The 17727-nt window shown below is 39.9% G+C and overlaps 1 protein-coding gene across 1 annotated transcript in view; it reads left to right on the plus strand.

Annotated features, from left to right (window-relative positions):
• grm5b (glutamate receptor, metabotropic 5b) overlaps positions 1-17727 on the plus strand; it is a gene marked incomplete at its 3' end in the record, with an annotated part of 51977 nt that overhangs the window by 19189 nt on the left and 15061 nt on the right. The gene's annotated exons all lie outside the window — the stretch shown is intronic.

Genomic DNA, 17727 nt, shown 5'->3' on the forward strand with positions numbered 1-17727 from the left:
ATATAAAAAAAGATGAGCAGTCATGGCGAATCCCTGCCTGTGAGGCGGTCATAGAAACTGAATATGTGACCATGCATTGATTATTTTTATTTCCTCTGTTCTGTAAGTGTCCGCCGATCCAAATAATCAAAAGCGTTTTTCATTCAAATGAATCCTAGTTGTACAGTTGTGTCAGGTTCAAGCAACCTAAAACATCCAAAACTTAACAAAAGAGAGAAAGACAAGAGTTATATGTTTTACTTGCAAGGAGAACGGACAGAGATGCGTTCAGTTACAATCTCCTACCGCTCTGAAGCACACTCTGCCGAGCCCTTTCTTTTTATTTCCTTTCGGTGGTTCCTAGTTACAATATGAGTTACAACTCTTAAGGTGAGGGGGCACACAGCTGCAACTCGTCACATATAAACAATTCATTATCTTTATGAGTTTACAACTCTAAGGAAGAGGGGGCACATGTTGCTCTTCCTTAAAACATGTCCTGTCATTAATCAGTTGAGCAGTGTCTGTTTTTTCACAGATACCTTTTTGGTGACTCATCAACAGTCACGCTTATCTGATTTCTTCGACCTGCAAAACAACTCTGCACAAATTGGCTATACACACACACACCAAGTAATGTTAGTTTATATGTAAAGATAATTGGAGTAAATATGGGATTACTTTATGTACAATTATTCTAACAAGTTGACAGAAAGTTTTTTCGTTTTCCTGCTCAGTTTTTTTGGGTCTGCATCTGTTTTTTAGGTTGCTGCCTACAGTATGAAAGTATCACCACATTTGTTTCCGTTTAGTTTTCAGTAGGGCTCTAAACTGATTTTTCCCCCACCGTCCCAGAACCCTCTAATCTAAGCCGTCCTGAAATTATGTGGACTGTCCTGAATTTAAAATCTTTGTTTTTCTATATTATCATTAGTTAAAATCATTCAAAGTGAATAATTAGTCGACTGACCAGCAACCTAAAGATAAATTGAAATAAAGAAAATAAGATTTCGCACAGGGCTAGCTGGGGCGTTTTGGCATTGGAGGAGGTGCTGGACAAGACTGCACCTGTCAAAGGGAGAGACGCAACATGTTGCCAAGGACAAAATGTGATGGGTAGATCTAACTGCAGCCCCTTGTGTTATGTCCCATAGAGAATGAAAAGAAGTAACATTAAGTAAGTAGTTAACATTAATAACATTGTTTGAGCTGCGGAATTTTGACTCCTTATGCTGTAGTTAATGTAAGATAAATGTTAACGTCAGCTGCCGACTCGTTAACTGTAACGTTACAGTTAACATCACATTAGCTAACTGGTAACTTTCACAATAACATTTACTTGCAAGCTTACTGACTGTTGAATTCCTGGCTGTAGCAGTGTGGTGCCGCCCAAGTGCGCACTGTGTGCCAGTGCTGACAGTTTACATTTGGAGACAAGTGGGAAATTCTCTTCATCCCAACATGCTTCCCAGGGAAGATTTATAATCGCCCCCTATCAATATTTTTCTGTCCCTGAGACAACTGGATGGCATTGGTCTCAAGCCCTGGATTTCACCCCTTGACAGTCCCTGGAATACAGCAGACACTCCCAGTTTGGAAGGCTAATGGCTTTGTCATATCTCTACATAACTGTGGTAGAATGAGTTGTTATTGTTAGCTGAATAATATATTAAACACATCAGCTGTTCACAGTTGTAGCCGATAATTCTTCCAATGATATAGGGCTTTGTTAGTTATGTTGCGTGCCAATAAAGAAAATAACTATGTCGTTATTAGAAAGTGATAAACAATCCATCAATAGCCTGTTTACACGCATCTCCAACACAATGGCGGATAGAGTGTGACGTCACTGTGTGTAAAAGAATAATAGCTGGCTTGCTAAGTCTTGTGTTGTTGCTCTTCCTTGACGTTTGGTTGTGTTAGCAAAGTTGTCGATTTGCTAGGTCTTTATCATAAGTAAAGTATTCATAACGAATACAAGTGTACAGCTGTCCATATTTACGACAGTGGTGTACAAGTGAATTTCAGTCTAAATCTGTAGGTGCGCCAAATAAAAAAAAAAAAACCCATGTTACGCAATGTTGCTTTAAGCAGTTCTGCTGCTGCATGTCCCCTTCATCTTTTTTCTGTGTTCTCACTGAAAGAGACTGATTAATGACTGCTAGTGATCACTCTGTAGTTAGAGAGAAGGACTGAAGAACAAATGCACAACTCTCAGAGTCTCTTGACAGGGAATTAAGAGGTCTTTTCAAATGTAGGGCATACCTCTGGGCATATAGGCACACACACACACACACACACACACACACGCACACGCACACGCACACACACACACACACACACACACACACACACACACACACACACACACACACACACACACACACATACACGGTCAGCCAACATAATGCAGACACACAAATGCACTTTGACACACAGGTCCTCACACATACACAACTATACACATAAACACATGGGCTCTCAGTTGGCCTACAAACGTGCAACATGCAAAAAATGCATGTGTACGGGCTGACACACAAACACACCTACAAACACATATTCATCCTCTTATTGCCCTCCCAGGGAATGGCCTTATCCTCTTACAGCACTCCAATGGGAAAAGTGCTGGGAATTAGAGAGGATAGGAGGGGGGACAGACAGACATAAGAGGCAGTGATAGTAGGAAAGGGAGGCAGAAAAAAGGTTAACCAGACTAATATATATGTCCTTGTTTGAATTTCTGTGTTTAGGAATCTGTGTTGGTGAAACAAACTGTGTTGTTTGCGTGGTTAGAATGTTGTGAGCTCTCTTTTCTGCATTTTGCTGCTCATTTTCTGAGATTTACACTGTGGGATTAAACAGACTGTTACGTCAGCCTAGTGGCTCAACACACAAACACACACTCACACTCACACACGCACACACACACACACACACACACACACACACACACACACACACACACACACACACACACACACACACACACACACACACACACACACACACACACACACATACACACACCAAAAATAATCCTTTTTATAGTTATTATAATGATCCACAGAGGATTCTAAAGGGTTGCCCCTTTGTTTTCCTATTTTATATTTGAGATATGCTAATGTTCTGAACATTCATTTAAGTGCATTTTCACCCACAGGTATTGAGTTAGCCCAAATAAAGGACAACATAGATTCCGTCAGGACTCTACATACTCATTCATTCCCCCAATTGTTTCAATTTCCTAACCTGACTTCCTGTGTCTCTGTACTTTATTCCGATAATCAGCAGGACCTATTCAGCCTCTTTCGCTCTCCTTAGAAATATACTTGTGTGTCATCCATCACATGTGTGAAAGGCTACCTGTAAAGAATTGCCCTGCCATTTTCCCAAAGTGCCTGGACAGGAAATGAATTGGCCCTTAATTTAGCTCCGACTCTGAACCAGGCAAAGGTAATTAAGAGAAAGATGAACTGTGATGCCTCTGAGTAATGGCAGACTCCTTGTGAGACAAAAGATGTGAATACAGGAAAATGTAAGCTACTGAGCGTATTGTCAGATACTATATTTTGAAATTGTTTTTTTTTTTTGCCTCTGTGTGAACAGCACAGAAAAATGGGAGCAATTGAAGAAATTGGATTACATGACACAGGCATAGAGAAAGACATCAGCTAATCCTCAGCATCTGATTAATTGTTCTCCTTTGTCTTTTTATTCAGTTTTTCAGAAGTCCGGTCATCTTGACGTGCCAAGTAAAACAGATGCTTCTATCCATTCATCACATCAGGCGATTTGTTCAGTTGCCGAGTGTGTTAATGGGTTACAGCAAGAAATGGGTCATATGATTAAATGAAATATTAACTGAAAATGGGTTGCCTTGGCTGACTCTCACAAATATATTGAGGAAATGGACTTACACTGGCTTCTGATCATTTTTGTTCAATTCCAAATGAACAGAGAAAAACGATGGATGTTTTTTGGAGACACGAGAAGTGTGTCGTCATTCAGAAAGCTCAATCATTATAGTCTGCCCATACACATACACATACAGTGTTATGTTTTTTCTAAAGTAGCTTGCCCCTGTTATATAGATATTTTTGTGAAATTCACCACAAGCATTTAAACCCAAAGACACATTGTTGGATCATATGCAAAGCAAAGTAAACGCAAAAATGAAGTAAATGCATGAAAAATGCACCTTTTACAAAAACTGCTGTAGAGGCTTCCAGATTGTCATGCAATGGCATTTGCCTGCTTCTCAGGCAGCTGTCTTTTACTGTATGTACTTTGGGCATAATGATGGGCTCCTCAGCCTTTTAGTGGCTCATCCTTTATTTTACCAATGTGATGAAACCTCAGAAACAAAAGTAAAACAAACAAAAGGTCCCCATTGCCTGTCAATTCAAATCCCCTTTGGGAAAGTTGTTGGAAAAACTGAATGGATGAGCTGTCAGCGACTGTACTTTTTGTTCGGGACTTTGAGAGAAACAGAAACTTCGGGCACACTCACACTTGGCCCAGATGATCCGTGCTGTGCTTTAGCTTGATTGACTTTTTGAATGTTTTCATCAGACCAAATCTGAAGTAAACACCTCCGCATCAGACCACCACGAAACATTTTGCAACATCTTTTTAATATATACGTCGCTGGTAGCAGTCGTATATAAACATCAGGACCGCCGTCAATGCTCGTGCTTGTGCTCATGCTGATACATGTGCATCCGTGCTTTACTAAAGCTCACCTCTCTCAACTAAGGCTGGGCAGCGTGCCGTGCCTGGGTGCGGAACAGTTGTACTCATACTGGTCAAACAAATAAGACTTTAGCCGTGATTCGTGCTTTGGCACAGTACGAATAGATAGACTGATGGTGCTAGTGCTGCATATGTTTAACTGCCTTCCACTATTCTGGAGTGGTGTTTTTTTGTGTTATGATGAGCCACAGATTCTCCTTTATTGGGCATTTAATGTTCCCAAGGGATCCAATGAACAGCTTCAGCTTTATTTCATACCGAGCGCAATTTAACGTTAAAAATAAGCATGGTGGTAGCTTTCAAGATAAAGTTAATCAGTGTAACCTACCATAATCAGAAAACACTTAACATGCAGAAGTCTGACTAACGAGCTTACTCTATAATCAAATTTAGCTTTTGTGGAGTGACTTTATGAAATTGTCAGACAATATGATTGTATTTATATGCTGTTGACAGACAGCAATCTGCAGCTGTTGGCCAGGTTTAGCATCAGCCCAGGCGAGCACCGCAGTGAAAATTCACTTTTCATTACCTTTGCAACTGTTTAAAACTGATGACATTGATACTTAGGTTACAACATAACTTAACTTGACTTCATTTCAATTCTGTGCAGGCCATTCAATCTATATTTTTAACAACTATTCATCACCCAAACGGAAAGCACTTTTCTTCAACTAGATGAAGCTTAAAGTTAGAAGTCAATGATATCCTCCCCTGACTCCAGCAAGCACATACACCAAAACCCCACCACCAATTTGTCTCTGTCTCCCTCACTTTCCCTCTCTTTCGGGGAGCTCAGTGAGACGCGTGTGATGTGTGCCGCATCACAGATCCCGCACAGCTTGTTACCATACCAACGCAGGAGACGGAGAGAAAAAAATGATAGAGACAGAGATAGATTGAGATAGTGTGTGTGACAGAAAGTTTGCGAGAGAAATATCAGGATGTTTACTTGTGTACTATACACATGCCTCCATCTGTGTCCCCTTAATAAAAATGAGAACAGTTTCTAAATTTCAATTTGACTGATTGGAGAGGCAGAAGCAGATTCCTTCAATTTAGATAGAAACATTAACATGTCACAGGTGACTGCTCAGAGGCAAAGTTTAATAACAATATAAAAAAGTCATTAAATATGTAAAATGTTAATGTAGGAAGTGTTAATGTATTTTATATACTGCAAATTGCCGCATTAGTAGTGAAATATGAATATAGTACATATGAATCTCCTCCAAAAACACTAAACATTGAAGATCTACAGCTACTTGCTCTCTAAATTAATGGAGTACAGAGACAGCCTAGCTACTGCCATAATAAAACACTAGACCTAGACCTATTTAATGCGTCATCGAAAAGAAAAAAATACCAAGGAATACAGAGCCCTTGATTCAATTGATTTCAAAAGTTATTTGGCACACAAATCTGTCCCTACAACTGCATGCTTTGAGCTAATGGGGAAAGTCATAGAGATCATGGTGGAAATTTTAATCAATTCTGCGTTAAAATGGATAATAAACGCCTTTAACCAGAGCTGAGGTTAGAAGAGATAAAACTAGTCTGTGCTACACATTATTCAACATTTAGTGTATATCAATGAATCATCTGTATCACCTCGGCGTTCTGGGGACTCATTAATAAAACATCCTCTCAATGCAGATTTCCTATCTCAACAGCAGAAGTGCAGCAAAACCTGTTATTGCGCAAGAATTACTACAAACACAAACAAAATGAAAGTAATGGTGTTTCAGAAAACTGCAAACATCCTCAGCGTCATCAAACATTATCTCCAGACAAGAACCGGAAATATATAAGTTTACTCCTGCAAATACAAAATAGTTCAATGCAATTTTTAAGCCACTTGTCCTAAAGTGATACAGACTCTTTTCCAATGCAGCATACAGTTTTTATTTGAAAACTACCACCAAGCAAAATAGTCTTAAACATGCACAAACTCCAGGGATACAGTCTGGCCATAGAGATCGGCTGGCACAGCAAAAACATTGCTACCCAGAGACCAGAGTATGCTAACATTGTTAATTAGGACACATAGAGGACACACAGCATACTCTCCGAAAGCACAATTCATTTGAAGTTTGAGAAACACAGAGAGAAGGAGGGAGAGGGGGAAAAAGGAGATGAGCGCTGGTTGAGACGTGGTACCAATGAGTTTTGTGAATGTCATTAAAGTCCAGAATAACATGCAGCTACTGTGGATCCATCCAGTACTTTCTCTCCTTGTCTCTCTCTCTTACACACACACACACACACACACACACACACACACACACACACACACACACACACACACACACACACACACACACACACACACGATTCTGTGGGCGATAAGCTGGATGTCTCGTTAACGGGCATTAGCTGCACCTCTCCTTGCTAATCCCTGCTGCCAAACAGACAGGCTAGTGGTGTGTGTGTGTGTGTGTGTGTGCAGACCAACCAGCATAATTATTACCATCGTGTAAAGCAGGGAATAGCTCTGACTGCTGTTTCTAAGCCTCCGGCCCATCATTAGGTTACACAAGATTGTCCATTAACGGCCATATGTGTGTAGAGAAGAGTGTGTGGTGTTTGTGTGATTTGTGATTTTTTTTTATAGCTGAATATATATTTATAGTGTATATAATATATTGCCTATGTTTGATTTTCAATTATCAGTGTTGTTTAGGTGTCATTGGCACAATATTAAGGTGGGTTTGGAGGAGTCACAGTAACATTCCTCCTCTCTAGTGACAAATGACTCTCTCAATGTACATAAAGCATCAGATTGAATATTGAATTTTGATTAATTTGGCTGGTTTGAAATAGAAATGGCTTTGCCAAATATCGGCGTTACTTAACTCCCCAGGCTGGTACGTCCACTTAAATGATTTTAATTTGGTTTAGTGGTCCTTAAAAGTAGAAACATAGAAATAGACGGAGTGCTCGGAGGAAAGAAAATTTTAGAGAGAGGGTTACGAAAAGCAGAGACGAAGAGAGGATTGGGGAGCGAGAGACCAAAAGGCCACCATGGTGATTAAGATGAAGAAGAAATAAGAGGGAGGGAGGAAGGGTGGAGAGAGAGAGAGTAATGTTACATTGGTGGTGTATTACCTCAGCAGGTGATATTACAATGTCCTCTGTGCTGAATATCAGAGATGACACTTTTATGTGTGAAGCAATAAAAAGTGATGAGGCCAGACCAGGAGGAATAGGCAGAATCTACAGCCTCTGTCTCTCTCTCTAACTCTTTTCCCCCTGACATCATTCCTCTGTCTCTCTCTCCTTGTGTTTCTTTTTCCACTGCTCTACTCACTTTTTTACCTCAAGCATTATTGGTCTTCTTATTCCTCCATCTCGCCAACACACACAGTTACAAAACACTTCTGTGTCTTTTTTGATCCTTCCCTTTCTCCCTCTGTCAGTCATGGTATCTCTCCCCCCAGAGATCATATCTGTGTCACTTTATCCTCGCTCTCTCTGTCTTTCTCAATCCTGCCTTATCTCTGTGGATTTAGTTATCGTTAACATCTCCACTCCTGGTGTTTCCGTCATGCGTTTGTTGTCTTTTGCTTACTGTGTTGTTCCTTTTGCAGTTTCTTTAATTTTTAATTTCTTCTTCATCCCAATTGCTCAGTTCTTCTCTTTTCATTTGGTTGACCTGAATTCGTTGCTCCACTGTAGTTTTTGTTTTTCCTTCCTTCTCTGTTGCCATTTAAGGTTTGGTCGTAATGCCTGGTTTGAAATCAGCGCACCAATGTATGTGTTTGTGTGTCTTCTAAAATACATGTGTTACTCTCATAGTTGACTGGGTCCAGACAAAGACCCCAGCTGGAAGGGAATAATGTCTGTTATCCGCACTCATCCATCTTTCTTCCTCTGTACCCTCCTTCTGTTTCATTCTCTACTCCTCCATCTCAAGTTATTTTCATTCCTCATCTCCCTCTTTACTCCTCCTAATTTCACAGTACCTCTATTGGTAGAGCCAAGAGGAGTGAATCTGCTGTAAACGGCTACAAATGAATGTATAAAAAGGATAATCATTCAACATGCACAAAAGTCAGTCATAATTCAAGCTCCATGCCAAACTCACACTAGGTATGAAGACAGTCAGTCATGAATTCAAATGTAAATACAAGGTCCACTTTACAGTGAGTGTTCATGCCGTCCACAACACAATCCTAGTATACCGTGTACAGCGAATGAAAAGAAGAAGAACTCAAACAAAAAGGAAGAGAGGAGGGTACTGACAGAACCGAGTCTTGACAGTATATCTATCTCTTTGTGTTTAGATGTGGTATTTTTTTTGCAATGCTAATTTGAGCTTTCCTTGGGATTTCTGTTTTCAGTGTCAGCAAAGTAATTTATTTACAAAGTCAACATCTGAAAAAAATGCAAACTTATTCGAATGGGAGTTCAATGCTATGCCTTTTGCCCACGAGAGACATAAAATGTTTCCAATTAGGCTTTAGTAGGTAGATCATGGGAGGTGTTGTGCTTCAGTTTCCACTGGGGACACGCTGATCACAATATCTGCACTCAGTATGAGACAGTGAGCCGTGCCTTAAGTGGAAAAGTAATTTTATTTCCCTTGGTGAAATCTTTCTCTTCCCTGTTTCTACTCTGTCATTGTCAAAGCCATGGCTAATTACTACCTTTATCTGGCCAATCTAACCCCCCTTGTTCTTTACTTATCTACTCGACACTTCCATTGATTGGAAGTGAATTTATCCAGTAATGAAAACAAATTGAATTGGATATTTCCCCGCGTGTTGCCTCCACCACTGCGTTTGATCACGTGTGTCCATGGGGGAAGTCTTAAACCACAGTGTTGTGAAGTTTTTGCAACAATTTCTGTTACATTGCTAGTCCATTGCTTTGGATGTATTTTCCAAGAAGGACATTTTCTCAATGACAAACTGTGATGGAATAAGTTTGAACAGGCCCTGAAAATCAAGACACATTGCTGAAGTTGACATCCTAAAAAAATGAAACTGTCATATGGAAAATAAATATTGCTGTAAATGATTTGAACTGTAATTTTTCTTCATTAGGAAACATCTTTTAGTTAGTTTAAGAATGACTCGATTGCTGTCTGGCCAACACTTTTTGCTACGTGAATTCAATAAAAACAGTCATCCTGACTAACTCTGAGAACTGTCTCCTTTTCCTTAATTTGTTTTACCTCTCTTCTCTTCTCTTCCTCTCCTCTCTGCCTGCCTCTTTGTTTCTCTCCATCAGTCCCTATTGAATATTTTTGTGCCTTATCTCTTGTCTGCCTTGACAGTTTTGTTTCTGTCCCCCTGTCACATATTCAATCAGGGTCTGTTGCCTGAAGCCCAAGGGAAATCAGAAAAGTTGGCAACATTTGTAATACACTCTGGATGCCTAAACTAGCCTGGACAGAGTATGTGTGGGTGAATGTGAGTGTGAGAAAGAGGGGGAGTGTGTATGTCTGTGTATGAGTTATTTTTGCAGACAGTTGAGGAAGTGAGGATATTTCTAAAGTTAGTGGATTTTGTTGATCTTCAGTCACTTTCGAGTTTGAGGCTACGGAATGATGAACACTGGAAGACAATGGAATAATGTCGTTGTTTATAATACTTTTGTAATGTTATGACTTTAAGCTGAAAATGTTTATTTCCATTCGCAGTGATTTTATATTTTTTAAGCTTAATGATTAAATGTGCAGAGAAGAGATATAGAGAATATATATTATATATATATATATATAATATAAGAGAATATGCAGCAGCAAGACCTAAAGAGAGAGGAAGGAAGTGTAAGAAACAAGAGGATCTAGATGTGGGGAGAAATGAGAAACCGGAAAAGGGTAAGAGACTGTCATGAGAAATAGAGAAAGCGTGTAATGAAGTGTGGCATCGAACGATGAGTAAAAGTGAACTTGCTGCCAAGGTAAGCAGATGTGGGCTGTTCTGCTGCATGTGTGCGTGTTATTGAATGGCAGGCGTGTAAAGTGGACCGATCACTCACATAGTTACACAGTTGGGTACACGCATGGACACAGGCCTTATATCCATCTCTCTCTCTCTCTCTATCTCACACACACACTCACACAGTTTAGCACCACTGTGTCTGTGTGTGAGACAGTTCTGACATTTGGCTTAATGAGTTTTGCTGTTGTCATGGTCAACTTTGACCTCCATTCGGCTGAGGCTGTTCAAAGATGAGCTATTGTCGCTGAGCACTGGCTAATACTTTCCGTTCAAATTATAGTTTGTCAAAAAAAGCACTCATACTCATAAAGCTTCACTTTAAACCCTCCATGAATTGTATTGTATGAATTATTTTTCTGCGTAACTCCATGTTACTTATATAACAATGATAAATATAAAGCATGACTGTCAAGTGGCGTGCCAAGTCTGAAAATTGCAGTAACCAATGCTGATCATCACATTGTGGAGGCCTCTCCCTAACCTGACGCGGGGCGGACGGATGGTTCATTTGCAGAACCATCTAAGAATGTCATTTGGAAACTCATTGGGAAAGGGCAGGCACTTTCAAAACATATATAGCAGGTGATTGGATGAACCATCTGTCTATCAAACTCTCACCAAGTCAATCAGGCGAAAAGAGAAAACATCTTTTCCTTTAAGAAAAGCTTTCGGTGGCGTTCTCGTATCTCAATGAAAAAAATAATCTCCACTTCTGATAAAACCGATGCTACTGCGGCATTTACACTAATCACTTTAGGAGTTGCCCTTGTTGTCCTCACAGTACGCTGATTGGCTGGCTCACTTTCGATCTGATCACAAAGGCATTAGAGCCTGACAAGATGGATTTTCGTGTGACATCTGACCCTGCAATTCTCACATGATCTTGTGTTATTGAGAGATTTCATCTGCTGTGCAAGCTAAGCCTCCCCTCTTTCCAAATCTAAAAGCCATTAATAATAGATACTCAACAACTATAAAATGCATTATTGCATCATAACATGCAATGTTTTAACTTAGAACAAGTATTACTTTTTTTTCTTTCCTCCACGAATAGTGACTGCATAGGATTAGCAAAAAGCAGACCCTACCAGTGTTTTGCCTGCATTATCCTTTTTGGTTGCAATAGTCTACTGCAGATAACGTTGTGTGCTGGCACAAATAAGCAGTTATTGATGTGTTGCTCTGCTTCAACTACCTTGACTTAAATGTGATTGCACAATCCTTCGGACAATGTCTTTTGTGTTTGCTTTTTGTTTTTTGGGGGTTTTGACAGCAGAGCTTGTGCATGTATAGCTGTTTTCCTGTCAACACTTAGGTTTTGGATGTTAACTGACATGCAGAGCAGCTTACATTTTTTTTTTACGCACTGTCAGATGGTAACTGTCTGTCTGTGTGTGCCATGAGTTTTTTCCCCACTCCTGTTGTCTGTCCAGCTAATTAATGTTGTCAGGTTTGGTTGGTGCACTGCCGATGGTTTGTGTATGTATGGTTGTAAGCAGCAGATGCTCATCTAGAATCATTGCCAGGTTGCCATGGTAGCTAGAGAGTGGGTGGGCTGGGGTCGGGTGGCATGATATTATTGAACTAAGATATTAATTACTAAAGTGACCTATTGGCAGTACAGCTTCAGATCGTATTATTATTTTGCCATTACAAAATCTGGGACCATATTTTCCCCGAGCTAAACCAGTCTCACTACAGTAATTACAGAACAATCCAAATTGGCACCCTGATATAACGACGCTGAAGTTGAAATGCATGACTCCACTCTGTACTCAAGCACAGCATGACTAAGGTCAAAGGGAAATAACACAAATTAACATTTGCCAAACACTATAGTTCATTCACTCATCAGATATTATCTACTCACTTCTACTAATTCAGATAAGCCTGTGAATGTTCTCATTTGTCCAGGTCATCGGTATCCCCAAAGGAATTTCAGTCAAAGGCAACTGGACTTGGTTATTTGTCTAGGAAGACGTTTCACCTCTCATCCAAGAGCCTTCATCAGTTCATGTACACATCTGACCAGCTCACACGTTGATATACTCACAATACTTTTAATTGTGATCTTTATCATGGAAAATCTCTTTTTTTGGATACTACTACTTAGGCATAGTATGCCACAAGAACCAAATTCCAAACAATGCACAGCTACATTTTGGATCAACATGTATGCAAGCAAAGTCAATGGATCCGACAGAGGCAAATAGAAGTAGACTTGCTCAAGATGCAATTATCTGAACCAAAGGCATGAATGCTTTAGTCAACCAAGGTTACTAACTTGAATGAAGATTTGTATTTCGTCCACGGCGCTCCATGAATGTACAGAGACAAACAATGGAAAGGAGTCTGGAAGATAATCTTTTTTGCTTAAGTTGGAAGTCACACAGTTGCTGCTTGTTGTCACAGCACAGTCTGTCGGGGAGCTTGTCCATTGACTGGAGTCGAAAAAGACTCCAGTCAAACTGAGTCAACATCCACTTTCCCTGGTAATGAAATGCTGTTTTGTTGTCTTGGAGAGAGAGAGAACGACTGAGAAGACTTCTACTTTGCACTGCTCACATACTGTAGACCAGTTCAAACTCTTAGAAAAGGGGTTGACATCAGACATATATTATAAAGTTGCATCAAAGATACCTTTGTTGAGTGCTTTTAGCATTCCTGTAACCAAAAAATATTCCACTGGCTGAACTTTGCTGTAATACAGCGAGTCTTCAAACTTCTGGCTTGAGTGAAAATTTGTAATCACTCACAAATGAGTTCCAGTTTCTATTTATACATTGAATGAACAAAATGGAAAGGCAATTGCCCCAGGCCTCAGTATGTAGAATTAGTTTGTAAAAGTTCTGTTTAAGGTAGTGCGTTGGCCTACAACACTGGCATACTGTACTATTATGCAAATAGCATTTCCAATATTGGAAGCGACGGGCTGATGTTAATTGAATACTGAGAGAGAGAGAGAGAGAGAGAGAAAGAGAGAGAGAGAGAGAGAGAGAGAGAAAGAGAGAGAGAGCGAGAGAGACAGAGTTTGTGTGTGTGTGTGAGTGAGTGAGTGAGTGAGTGAGTGAGTGAGTGAGAGAGTGTGCGTGTCTGTGTATGCATACACTTAAAATCCAGTGTGCTCTAATGAGACAAAAAGCAGCGACAGCAGGTTGAGCGTGGGCTGAAAACCATGGCAACAGCCCTGGGCTCTTAGACATGTGTAGACAGAGAGAAAGAGAGAACCAGGATGCTATTAAAAACAGTTATATTGATAAAGAAGAGCTCAACAGTTTGGTTCCGGAAGTGAAAATCCCATTCATATTCTAAATCAGGATTTTGATTATTAGTCTGAACCATCAGAGGCAGACTTACCACAAGCTATGAGATTGTGCAACGACCGGTGTGTGCTTCTGTAGAAGCCACACAAGAAAAACATGTTTTATTTGTGACATCAAAAGTACTACACTACCCACAAAAAGTATGACAGTAACATTGCTGATTGGTAGAGCTCACTGTTACCATGGATATGTTGACCGCACCGTGAATACGGGTAGTAAACTGCGTCAACTTAACTCTATGATTGTTTTTTTGTTGAGTGTTGTACCTTTTCTATCCTCCGAATCTGTTTTTGCGCTGAATCAAATGTTTTATCATCACGATTCATCTTGTTGTCTGTTGTCTTGGTTGCAGACTTTAAACTCTTTATATAAGGATTTTCTGAAATGTCAATAAAGTAAATTAATGGGGAAAATCACTTCCGAAACCAGAGGGTGGTCACTGTTGAGCTCTATAGACTGTGATTTATTACCTGTTTTATGATGACACACACACACATACTGTAGACATTCATTGCTCCCCTTACCGCACGCACACACGCACGCACGCACGCACGCACGCACGCACGCACACATGCACACACACACTTTGCGCAGTGATAAATGTATACATTTACCCTGAGGACTTCTTCTAAAGCCATCCTCTTGTGGCAACAATCACCCACACACTTTCATATTGTAAATGTTGATTGGCAAACATCTGTGTGTACTTTTTTGTATGTTTGTTGCATTGGTTCAAAGTCCTTACAGCTCACAAGACCCTATAGGCTGTAATATTTTGAATTGAGGGCCAAGGAGTGCAAAGCTCTGCTATACTGCACAATATGCAGGGGGGTCACCAGTGCAGCTTTGGTATTTTTGTGGTTGGAGGCTTGTTGCTTCAAAATAGGGCAGGACTGGGAGGAATCAATTATCATACATTATAAGTGGCTGAGTTCCAGCCTAGTGTCAATCATAAGCAATCCATCTCCTCTCCATCCCTTTGAAAGCTGTGTACCAGGATTTATTTGTTTCGTCACGTCAATGTTGTTGGTGCTGCTAGGTGAAACATTTCCCAAGTTGGGAAGTCTTTGGTGTGTACAACTTTAAGTTGTAATATGGAAACAACATGGGCGCTACAAAGAAGATGTTTTGTAATGCTGAGAGCATTAAACAGCACATAGATAGCTGTTTACAGTATTTATGATGAGTGTGAACTTTATATTAGTGATTTTGTCACAAACCATTACTTAAAACCACTAAAATATTGCTTAACTTCTTACTAATCTAGGTCACTCTATGTGGACAGCAACTAAATGTTACAATCTAATACCATTTTACAAATTAAATGTAATTACATTGCATGTCTCTCATGTTTCTGCATAATAAGTTGTTTACCAAGTTTTTTTTGATGTTGTGCCGACTTGAGGAGATGAATTCTCTGAGCTGGGAACTCATTTTTCTAATTATTCTGACACCACATGAACGCAGCATTGTTCCTGGAAGTCGGTTCCTAGCACCTCCTTCCCAATAACATCACATGCATTGTGGAAGTTGCCAAGCTTTGATTGGTCAGGGACGTAGTCATATCAAGAATTGAATCGCCTAATCTGAAACAGCGACCATTGGAATTAAAGTTAACCAATGTAAAATCAACATTTTTGGGGATGTAAACAATTTCCCCCTGGGATTATTTAAGTATTTTGGATTCTGATTCTGATACTGAAAGACTGCTCACCATGTTTTCCATCCAACATAAGTGGTCTGACTTTGAAACACTTAAGAAGCCACGTGTGCAGTTACTGTAGCCTAAAGGTTTTTTTTGTGGTACAGCTATTACAAAAGACTTATTTTGAGCAACGTGTTCAGCCTTGACACAATACCAGTTTTCTGTGTGAAAGAGTAACATTCAACCCCTGCTGTGCTTCGCTGCCGGCTTTGACGCAAAGCGTGTCGCTAAGACACCAAGCAGAAACAGGTGAAGACAGACCTCACTGGGTGTTAAAAAAGATCACTCCACCATTGCAAAACTGCATGTGTGGAGCTCACTGTCACTTCTAACACGTAAAATCTCTTAGATGTATCTTTTTTGAGCTGGTATAAGTGAAAACTGTCCTCTATTAGTGATCCTTGCATCCATCCAGCTATTCTAGAAAATTCAGTATTGAGTATTCAACACTTAGAAGTCACCAGTTTCTGTGCTAACTGGAAAATTATTCAAATCTAATTGCTTATGCTAATTATGCTAGACAGAGCAAATATAATTTTCTGTGATTGTACTGGTGAGCTAACGAAACATATTACATCCTGAAGGGGCAATTAGAAATTTGGTGATAAAACACTGCATATTTTTTTTCATCAGTGAGAAAGTCTCTTCATTTATGTAAATCTGATATTTAATCTCAGACAGTATAATTCAGTCGGAGCTGAGATGTTTAGTGAGACAACCTCAGCAGAAATAAGGAGAATGTTCTAGAAATATTTAGACAGTATAGTAGTAGTAATATTTCCAGGTTGTGATAAATGCAGGCACGTTTGTGAGTGCATTTGTGTATATATGTTGCCAACGTTGCCTGTCATTTTGGCATCTGAGGAGTTGCAGGTGTGACCTGCTGGGAAGTTTGCCATTAAGAAAGAAAGAAAGAAAGAAAGAAACAAACAAAGAAAGAAAGAAAGGGATGAGTGAAAGTAGAGTAGAGTAAAGTAAAGAGAAAAAAATCTAAAAAAACAAAAAGGCCCCAAATGGATAAGAAAAACACAACAAATGCATCATGAGAGAGACAGGGGCTCAAGGTGTTGATGAGAGAGGGTGAAAGAGACAGACAGAAAGAAAAAGGAAGAAATCTATAGACAGGATGAGAAAGCATCGATTATGTATGATTGATTGTTTACTTATGGATATGTCTTCACTGCCTCACTCGTCAGTCTCTGTGATTTTGTCTTTGTCTTTTCTCCTTTACTTTATTTCTCACTCTTCCACCCCCTGCATCTCATAATGTCAATAACACTGTGTTAAACACAGACTAGAAGCAAATACTCTATCCAAATTCCTACTCATTCTTCCCTCAGGGGTGCTACTGAATGACCCATTGTGAGGACATGCAGTGCGATGATAGCACTTTGTTGCTCTGCATGGGAGAGCATCCTCTGCGGGACACAAGACCAAAAAATGTTCAGTAGTTTGAACAGCAGTGCAGATCTCTAAAAGTTACGCCAGTGTGAAATAAGCTTAAGCCACAGACACAACACAACACAATTGCAATTTTCTGTGTGAAAGACAGTAACATTCAACCCCTTCTGTTTCTCCCTGCCGGCTTTGATACCTGATATAATCTCAGGTGTCAGATAACCCAGTGGTTTTTTTCAACCTTCTTGGCTTATGAGCCCTTAATATGAAGTAATGTCTTCTTGTGACACATTATGGTGGGTCATTGTCTCATGTCTCCACTGGTTATCACCACTTCAACCTAATTTGTAATGGCCCAAATAGGTGAAATGAGCCAGGATTGGGTTGGCCGGTGGCTGAGTGGTTAGAAAAATCGCCCCATGTAAAGAGGCTGAAGGTCCTTGAGGCAGCGGCCGCAGGTTCGACTCTGACCTGCCGCCCTTACTGATGGTCTCCCCCTCTCTCTCCCACCCTATTTCCTGTTTGTTCTATATAATAAAGGCTTGAAAAGCTGCCAAAAAATTGATAGTAATAAAAAAAGTGTACTGTATATTTACACCTAGGTGAAAGTAGTCTTTGC

This window comes from Echiichthys vipera, assembly GCF_963691815.1.
Source record: "Echiichthys vipera genome assembly, chromosome: 5".
NCBI classification, from domain to species: domain Eukaryota; kingdom Metazoa; phylum Chordata; class Actinopteri; order Perciformes; family Trachinidae; genus Echiichthys; species Echiichthys vipera.